This window comes from Panthera onca, chromosome B1 (assembly GCF_046562875.1).
Source record: "Panthera onca isolate mPanOnc1 chromosome B1, mPanOnc1 haplotype 2, whole genome shotgun sequence".
Taxonomy (NCBI): Eukaryota; Metazoa; Chordata; class Mammalia; order Carnivora; family Felidae; genus Panthera; species Panthera onca.
In genome coordinates, this window is record NC_138342.1 from 141,902,813 (window position 1) to 141,913,228 (window position 10,416).

The 10,416-nt window shown below is 40.5% G+C and overlaps 1 pseudogene; it reads right to left on the reverse strand.

The window, feature by feature from the left end:
* Positions 1–675: 675 nt before the first annotated feature.
* Positions 676–10,124, reverse strand: LOC132692969 (NHP2-like protein 1 pseudogene; annotated as a pseudogene).
* Positions 10,125–10,416: the final 292 nt, after the last annotated feature.

The following is a 10,416-nucleotide window of genomic DNA, read 5'->3' on the forward strand; positions in this document are numbered from 1 at the left end:
CGTAGGTCAACTGCCCCATGTCTAACTTCCCCAGGCAGCCTCTGGAATTCTGCCTCACATCTTTGGCATGCTGCTGCCCTCAGGGGCATGTTTAGGAGTTGGGGGAGAGGGGGAATAACACCATATTACCAAAGCAAACAGCAGAAGCAGATTAGCAAATAACACTTGAACATACACCTAACAGCCTCACAGGATACATGCAGTCTCCCCAGATGATACATCATCTTCATAGAGAGCAAATACTGTATGGAATGATTTTGTACACCAGGCACAAGGGCTACAAAGTGAGTGGTGTTTATAGCCATCATGTTCTACACACCATAGGAAGCTAGTGGCTGAAAGCTGAAACCGGATCTCTATCCTGGCTCTTCCCTGCCTTTGAATGGTGTCACCACTGTGTTGGCCTGTTCTTGGCATTAGTTCGTTTTTCAAAAGGGATGATAAGAAGGCAGAAAGAGTAGAATGGGAGATTGGGCTGGGGTGGGGGATTAATATATGGATGACAACCTGTAAAATAAAAATAATACAAAAATGCAAAAACCAGATTTAGTACCATAATATCATAAGAGAAGGTGGCTTGAGGTACTACATGCTAACACAGACAACATGATATACAGCCCCAGGGTGGGGAGGGCGTGGGGGGATTCAGCGAGGAGTGGGGCAGGGGCCGTCCGTTTAGGCTGAGAGTCTTTGAATGGACTGCTGAATGGACTGGATCTGCTGCTTCAGCTGTGAGCCTTCTTTGCTGGCAACAGACCAGGCGATGACAGGCCTGGAGACCCTGCAGGCCCGCCCCAGGGCCTGCTTGGGGTGCACAAACACTTAGGGGTAGGGCACATTCTGATCCAAACAGAGGGGAAGGTGCAGGATGATCTCCAGCGGCTCAGCGTCTGCAACCATCACGATGAACTCAGAGACGCCTCTGATGAGGGTTTTGGCGGCTTCCTTAGCTCCTTTCGGATGCTGCCTGTAGTTACATGACTGCTGAACAAGGTCCAGTAGTTCCTTGGTGAGGTGGGCGTCAGGGGCCTTCTGATTTACATCAGCCTCAGTCCTGTCTGCCACTCCATGGTCCCCTCCCTGGGAGCACAGCTGACACCAGAGGGGGAGCGCCAACCGGAGGAGTGGAAATTGAAGTATTTATTTCCGCGGTGACTAGACAATTATTGTAAAGTACAGGAGTGGTTTATAGGCATGGGGTGTTTTAATCCATTGAGAACCTGGATATGTTGCACTAAAACTTCTTATCGTTATAATTTAATGGGTGAAAAAAATTCTTGAACTACAGGAGTCTGTAGATGGGCCAAGTGTCTGGGAATTACATAATGCCATTAGGGGAATATCTAAAAGTTATTTGAATATGGAAATATGATATAGTTCAATTGGGCTTTTGTCTTTTATGAAATGGTTCTTATGGGAATATAGCAGAATCAACAAGAAATACAGCAGAAGTTGTTCAGAGTAAACTTTCCAGGAAGAGAATTCTCTATTCCATGTAACTTAATTTTCTAATGATTCTAGCTATAATTTAGTTTTGTTTTCAGATTATCTTTTGCCTGGTTTGGATCACTGGGATTGAACAACACTGAGACAATACATATGCATCCGAGGACTTTTGAAATTAGAATTCAGCCCTAAGACAGCCTTAGAAATAAAGGAATATGTGGGGCATCTGGGCGGCTCAGTCAGTTGAGCCTCCGACTCTTGATTTTGGCTCAGGTCATGATCTCATAGTTCCTGAGATCAAGCCCCATTTTGGGCTTCTTGCTGAGAGCTCTGAGCCTGCTTGGGGTACTCTCTCTCTCCTGTCTCTGCCCTTTCTCCTGATCGTGCTCTCTCACTCTCTCTCAAAATAAATAAATATTTAAAAGAAAAGAAATGAAGGAATACTCAAACAAACAAGGACATGAGAGTGTAAGAGAAAAAAAAAAACATAATGGAAAAATCAGGTCAAAAGAAGAAGGCTAGAGAAGCATTGTTGAAAAACAAAGTAATTTGGAGAACCAATAATTTGCCCATTGGATATTATTATCTTTGACTAAGTGTCCACTGACTTAGCCTATGAGGCTGAGTTGGATCTGTAGATGTGTTCCTGAGGAAGCGTGGGTTTCTTTCAGTTTTAAAGATACTTGCTCGGTGTTTCTGGTGATATTGAGAAGGGGGTAGAGAGAGCTCCGTGGACTTGTGTACGTTGGAGGCAATTCCAGACACCGGGGTTGAGCATCCAAAGATGAAATTCAAAGAATTCTAAGAACTTGACATTTTAGGGGACAACACAATAATTAAAATGCATAGTATGACAACCCGTACTGTGGCATGTTAATGTAAACCAGAGCTCCATTAACTAAAGTGGAAAAATCAGCTGTCCTAGCAGAACAATACAAGAGGGACTCAATTTAACTGGAGGTAAATTGGAAACATCAACATGAATTCATTGTTGTTGTTAAGGGATTATTGCTGTTACAGTATGTTAGGGACTGTCTTCTCTGATGTCATCTGACTCCTTCCAGCGGTCCTGTTAAGCAATCTAAAATACATTGTAGTGCCCGATTTTGTCTTTTTTTATCCTCCAGTATTGTTTTCCATTAAAAAGAAGCAGAGCTTTTCAAAATAGCTGATCCAGTGTCTTGGGGCAGAAAAAAATCAAGGTGAGCCTGGAACTTTTTTTTTCCCAGAAAGCAGACAGTTTCAGAAGAATCGATGTTAAATAGGTAAAGAGGCCAGCCTGAAAAGAGGACTTTTAGTGACAGCTTGAGGAGCAAGGAGGGAAGCAGTAATTGCCACCAGTTGCCATGTGTCTTAATTACCATATTGTTCCCTAAGATTTTGAATTCTTACATTTATTTTATTTTATTTTTTGATCTTCAGCCCAGGCATGCTGGAATTGCCTCCAAGACATGCAGGTCCAGAAGAGCCTTCCTCAGGAAAAACAAAAACCCACAAATCCAACTGCCAGCATGAGTAGAATCAATAGGCACTTAATTAAAGATAATAATGTGAGATAAGCAAGTGATTGTTCCCAGAGGTTTTACTTTAAGTTTTTTTGATGTTTATTATTTGTGCGTGTGTGTGTGTGTGTGTGAGAGAGAGAGAGAGAGAGAGAGAGAGAGAGAGAGAGGAGAGGGAGAGAGAATCAGAAGCAGGTTCCAGGCTCTGGGCTAACAGCACAGAACCCAACACAAGCCTCGAACTGTGAGACTGTGACCTGAGCGGAAGTCAGATGCTCAACTGAATAAGCCCCCCAGGTGCCCACCAGAAGTTTTATTTTAAAACAGTGCTTCTCTAGCCTTTTCCTTTGGAAGTGATTTGTCCTGATAAATATGCTGCTATTTGCCTATTCATCTATTTTGAGGCAGGTTTAGGACTGAATTCCAATTCCATAAGCCAAATTTGGTAAAAGAACTTTGACTCTCTGTTTATAGTTAAAAAGATCAAGGTAACACAAAGCATGCTAAAAGATCATTGTAGTACAGTCATATAGGCAATATTGTGTATAAAAAATACTGAGGATTGAGCAATTCAGATTATGTGAGTTTTTTTAACTTTCAGGTTAAAATTACAAATGCGAGCTTCTTTCCTTAAAGGGATAAAAATGTCTAAAGCTATGCATAAAAAAAGAGAGAATATACTATAGAAAGAGGGACAAGGCTAAATTGATGGAACTGAACAGAAAACTAACCGACACTATTTTTTTTAAGTTAAAATCTTTATTGATAATCCAAAGATTGACCTTGACCCTAGTAATACCAGGGTCGAGTAGCTCTTGATCAGACAAGCAAGACACTATTAAACTGAGAAAAATGTACTGGAGAATGGAGAAGTACATCTAAATAAAAGATAAGGAGAGGGAAAGTTAAGTATAATGTAAATCCAAAATAGATCCTTTTTTTTTTACAAGAACATGAAATTTAACAATTATGTCAGATAAATAAATTTAGGAATTGGTGATAAAATGAGAAGTTAAATGATAGGGGTAGCACGACAGTAAAATATATAAGTATAAATAGTTTTTTAGAAATAAAGATAGTTAACTATTACAGAAAAACAGGGAGAAAACGAAAATAAAACCAGCATCACTGTAGAGAAGCAACTCTGACCCAATAGAAACTTGGTGCATTTTCTAGGCCCACCTAGAACTGCCTTCCTGGGGTCTTTTGGGAGCTGATCTGGGCAGCCTTTTGGCCCAACTGCAGGGTGGACCTGATGTGGGGAGCGGGGGAGGGAAGCCAGCATTACTTTGTCAGGATTAGAGGTAAAAACTAAAGACAAGAGAATATCTAGTCTTGACAAGGATGGGGGAAATGATCTACATCCTAGTGTTTCTCAGCAAGGCTGCTTCTGTGCGAACATGACAAAATCAGAAACACAAAAATGTTTCAGTCCGGCTGAGGTGTATGGTTGGCCCTTGAACAATACAGATTTGAGCTGCACGGGTCCTTATCCATACAGATTGGTTTTGATACAGTCCGGTACTGTAAATGTATTTTCTCTTCCTTATGATTTTCTTCATAACATTTTCTTTTCTTTAGCTTATTTTATGGTAAGAATACAGTTTTTAATACATGTAACATACAGGGGCACCTGAGTAGCTCTGTCAATGGAGCATCTGACTTCGGCTCAGGTAATGATTTCACTGTTTGTGAGTTTCAGCCCCACATCGGGTTCGCTGTTGTCCAGTGCACAGAGCCCCCTTTAGATCCTTTGTCCTTCTCTCTCTGCCCCTCCTATGCTTGTGCTCTCTCAGAAATAAATAAAATATTTAAAAAATACATATAATGTACAAAATATTTGTTCATCGACTGTTGATGTTATTAGTAAGCCTTCTGGTCAACAATAGGCTACTAGTTGCTAAATTTTAGGGGAGTCAAATTTATACTAAGATTGGGGCACCTGGTGGTTCAGTTGGTTGGGCGGTCGACTTTGGCTCAGGTCTTGATCTGTTGTCTTTGAGTTCGAGCCCCGCATCAGGCTCCGTGCTGACAGCTTGGAGCCTGGAGCCTGCTTCAAATTCTGTGTCTCCCTCTCTCTCTGCCCCCTTCCCCATTCGCACTCTGTGTCTCTCTGTCTTTCAAAAATGAATAAATGTTAAAAAAATTTAAAAAATATTATACTGAAATTTTCAACTACTCAGGGGTCGGTGCTTCTAATCCCTGTGTTGATCAAGGTCAACCGCATTGCCATCTCCCTACTACTGAACAGTCACATGAAAATAGTGGACCTGCGGCTCAAATACCATTACAATGATTCTCCAAATATTACGACTCCGTTCAATGATTCAGTCTTTTCCATGTAGGTTGAACTACATTTTTCACTTTTATAACTAGTATTGCACATATATTATTATGTGAATATTAAATACCCAAGGGACGTGCTGAGCAGTCATTTATAAACAATTGGTGAGTAAAGTATGTTCTCAAAACCATTGTAAATTCACAACCATATTGTATTTTAGAAAATGTATTTTTTCCTCCAAATTATTTTGAGGCTGTTAGTTTACCTGAACAATGTCCCAAGCCCTACATTCTGCCTGGGTACACGGGTCTGAGGCAGACAACTGAAAGCGCAGGTGAAGGGTGAATTTCGCTGCAATTAGTAGGCTCTGTTCTCAGAGGGAATCCGAGCCAAACGTAATTGCTCCAATTCTCCGGCTAGATGTCTTGCATAAAAAATAATAACAGAAGGCAATTAAACACATGAACAGACTGAGGAAAATTGTGGTATGTTAACCCTGAAAGAGAACACACCTAAATGCCATCCTCGTGATTGTACTGTTTCATGATGTGTCTGCTCTCAAAACGGGTTGCAGATATGTGTCTTGCAGAAAAACTGCTTTAAGTTCATGAAGACACGTAAATCATCTATGTATATATAAATTCCAACGCTACGTTCATGAGATCGAAGCACCTTTTCATTCTTCTCCTTCTCCTAATCAGGATTTTTTTCCTTTTGTATCATTCTCGGTTGTGGTTCAAGTAAATGCAACAGAGATTTTGCTGTTTTTACTTATTACATAAACAATTCACCTGGTTTTAAAAGTGAGGCAAATAGGAGCACCTGGGTGGCTCAGTCGGTAGAACATGTAACGCTTGATCTCAGGGTCATGAGTTCAAGCCCCACATTAGGCGTGGAGCCTACTTAAAAAAAAGAAAAGAAGGAAAGAAGGAAGGAAGGAAAAGCCACGCAAATAAGAACTGTAGAAGAAAGTCTCATGTTCATGTATACTTTACCAGCAAAGTATGTGAACTCTAGCTTGTTGTACGACAATTAAGAGGTTCAGGACTTTGAAGGCTCAGAGAGACACAGACCAAGTGTAGGTATGGTTGGCACACTGGGCGGAAGCCTGACAGAACTATGCTTTCCAATGTATCCACAAATTCTACCTACTTGGCTCTGTACACATTCATTTCTGGAACCACCTAGACTCTCCTCAATTGAAGAACATATTTCCAATCTTTCATCTCTTATGGGGAAGATTGGCAAATAATAATGTGACACATAGCCAGAGAATTATGTGATACATACTTCAGTTTTAAATGTTGTAAACAGGCAAGTCTATCATTTTGTTTTTTGATACAAAACTAAAATATACTTACATTTGCCCACCACTGGTCTATTTCATACGGGTTTCCTTTTATAAAACGGTTTCATTGAATCGATGTGTATTGTCAACACACCAATAAAGATCCTAAAACACATATTTTACTTGGATCATTTATAGAGTAATCATGTGCTTCTATGTAACTATCAAGATTGAAATAAATCTAGTCTCAAAAAAATAGAGAATTCTCTGTATGTTTATGCTATTTCTCTTTCCAGACAACATCTAGAGAAATTAAGAGGTAACGATACTAAGGGAGTAATTAAGTGTTCTGCATTTGGAAATACAATTTTTTTTCCTTTCAAAATAGAGCTTTCAGAGAGTCTGTTGTTTCAGGGAGAAATAAAGATCACCTAGAATTGGGAGAGCTGCTGTGAATAGATTACCTAGAGCTGCTTCATTTGTCAAGTTGTTGTGATTTCTCTCTCTCTTCCCTGGGCTAGTTTCATCGTTACCTTTTCTTTTTGGTAACAGTAGATTTTCTTCTTCAGTCACTAAAACACTCAGTCATTATTTGGAACTATCAGAGACTTGGTTTATAGAGATAATAATTCAAAAATTTTTGGTGGATGATACTGCCCAAATATATGATCAAAGCCAGGTATTTTCAATGGGCAAATCCTGTTTTTTATGATGTAAATGCTTGGCATTTCTACTTCCCAGATTCCGAGCAAGTAAAAGCATCCTGGGAATGCCTAAACTCAAGTATTTGTAGTTATTAATAATTAGCATACTTACGGTAACCGTCACTCCATTTACAGAGATCTAGGTTTTATTAACCATTTGCATCACTGTGCAAACCCATCAGCTTGAGCCATCCTGTCTAAGGTAGATCCAGAACCACTGGAAATTGAATTTGGCTCTCCTAAAAGTCTTAAAAAGTACTGTTTTTCTAAGAAATCTAGGCTACATAATGGTTTTCTTAATGACCCTCTGATCACTAGATCCACACCTTTTTACCGCAACTCACTTAAAGCTGTTTGTTAGAGGTGGTTATAACTTCTCTGAGGATTTAAAATGAGATTAAACACCTCTGACTCCTTTTAACGCAACTGCTTCCTCCTTTTTCTCCCCAAGCTCACCACCACAATCCATTTCATATTTGCTTAACATTTATGATATGCCAAGAGCTATAAAAAAAAAAAAAAAGACAAAATTTTTCCTTTGAGATAGCAACTTCAAGTATCATCTCACTTTTACTGTGAGTGTTTGGGGAGCATTTCTCCCTATCATTTGTATATGTGTTATCCGGAAATATAGGTGCTGGTACCCTTTTGAGCATGGGACATTTTATGAGAATGTTAGACAAGCCGATTGCTGAATTTGAATCTGGTAAGACATTGGCAAAATGGAATGAGGGAGAGTGACAGAACCATGGAAGAAGGGGCAAATGGGACAAACAACTGATGTCTAAGAGGACCAAAAAGAACAAAATAACCCTCAAGAGCTGGGAGCTGGCCTGGTCCTGTCAACTGGGCCATAGAGTTCATGGCGCTCACAGCCAGGCCATGATGGTTTCCTGTTGAGTATAAACAATCTCTTAGAGCACCAACATTGGATGAGGGCACTTTGTCTTGGTAATGAAGTGAAACAAAAGCAAGACCACTGTGGAGTTGGGTCTGAGCTTAACAAAAAACAAGGTCACTATGAAATCATAAAAACAATCAAACGTCCTGTCTCCCAGCAGAGTAACTCCTGGTCTGGTTCTTTACCAATGGCAGCTCTAACCCCTCTTCGTTTTTCCTGCCTTCTAGATAAAAATGATCAAGGTACCCAATTATAGATACCCAATTACTTCCTGCCAGCATCCAATCCATGGCAGACACCTGCTTGTGTTGAACTCTTCTCCAAAATGTCTAACACGAGCCAAGTTCCCACAGACAGTTCCTTCTAACTCTGTCCTAATGAGATGCCCTCATAGTTCCTACATGGTGTGTGGTCTCCATGGTGTGTGGTTGCAGTGAGACCAGCCAAGAAACCAAGTCTGTTTGACTTACAGATGTGTTACTTGTAGTTTTTGGCTGCAGTGCATAAACCAGAGTTAGGCCCAGGTTTAGGACTGCCATATACTTTCTTTTCTTTTCAGCTGTCAGAATCATCTGAGCTTGCTTTTAAAAATGCAGATGCCTGGGTTCAATCCTAGATCACCTGAACCTCTTCAGAGGGCCAGGAGCTGCATTTTAACAAGCTTCTCAGGTGAATGTTATGTGCATGTAAGAGTGTATACAGAGCTTGACATGTTTTCCACGTGTGCTGAAGAAATGTCCATTCAAGTAAAGCCAGAGAGAGACTACCTTATATAAATCTGTACCCATTTTGTTGGAAGATAACTTCCAAAACTTGGCCAATTTTAAAAATACATTTTAGTGAATATGATCGATCCCCGTTGTTCACAGATTGCGTGTCCATGGATTCACCTACTTGCTAAAATTTCTTTGTAATCCCCAAATCAATACTCGTGGTACTTTCATGGTCATTTGTGGACATGTGCAGAGCCTGGAAAAATTTGAGTAGCCTGATGCACAGGTTCCCAGCTGAGGTCCAAGGAGGCGCCTCTGCCTTGTTTCAGCTCTCGTGCTGAGATGGCAGGAGGATGGAGATGGTAGGGGGCAGGGCAAGAAAGTCCCACCCTGGGGGCAGTTGGAAGGGGTTTGATCCCAATTCTGGCATCTGCTAGGGAGATAGCCTCGGGTAAGTCACTTAGCTCTTCTGAACCTTGTGTTTGCTGTTCTCTCTTTATTATGGAAAGAATAGACATAACACAAAATTTGCCATTTCAACCATTTTTAGATGTACAATTTAGCAGTATTCTGCAACCACGACCACTGTCCATTTCCAGAATTTTTCATCATCCCAAACAGAAACTCTATATCCATTAAACGACAACACACCATTTCCTTCTGGTCCCAGCCCCTGGCAACATCTACTCTACTTTCTGTTTCTAGGAACTTGCCTATTCTAGGAACCTTACATAAGTGGAATTATAAAATAGTTGTCCTTTGTGTCTGGCTTTTCACTTAGCATAATATTTTCAAGTTTTAACCACACTGTAGCATGTATCAGAATTTCATGCCTTGTTACAGATGAATAATATTCCATTGGATGTATATACCACGTTGTGTTTATCCACTCCCATGGACATTTGGGTTGTTTCCACCTTTCGCTTACGCTTACCGTAACACTGCTATAAACATTCATGTACAAGTATATGTTTAAGTCCCTATTTCCAACTCTTGGAGGTGTATAAATCCAGAAGCGGAGCTGTGGAGTCATATGGTACTTCTGATGAGGGTTGGAAGCAGAAAAATGTTCACTTTTAGCCTGGAAGGCTGACCTATAGCCTGCATAGTTCCGATAAGGATCAAATACGTGCTGGTTGTCACATTTTTTTTTTAAAGAATTTATTTTAAATAATCTCTACGCCCACTGTGGGGCTCAAACTCATAACCCCGAGATCAAGAGTCGCATGTTTTACCGACTGAATCTGCCGGGTGCCCCTGGTTGCCACATTCTCAATGGGTCTCATGACGGCTTGTAAATCTTACCGATAGTTAATATCCAACTGAATGATAAACACCAGAGAAATCTTGTGAAAGTAGTTTTGTGAGGAGAAATTCGAGGAAGACATTTATGATCTAATACTTCTTACATGTCCCGTCCCCTCCCCCCTGAGCACTAAGCAGATAACCGCCAGCTTTCACATAGCTCAAGTGCAGGTCTTTCTGTACTGTCCCTGTGCTACTTCAATAAACTTAATAAATTGAGCCATACAATGTCTCAAGAATTCTTTCCTGACCTTTGCACTCCACCACCCTGCA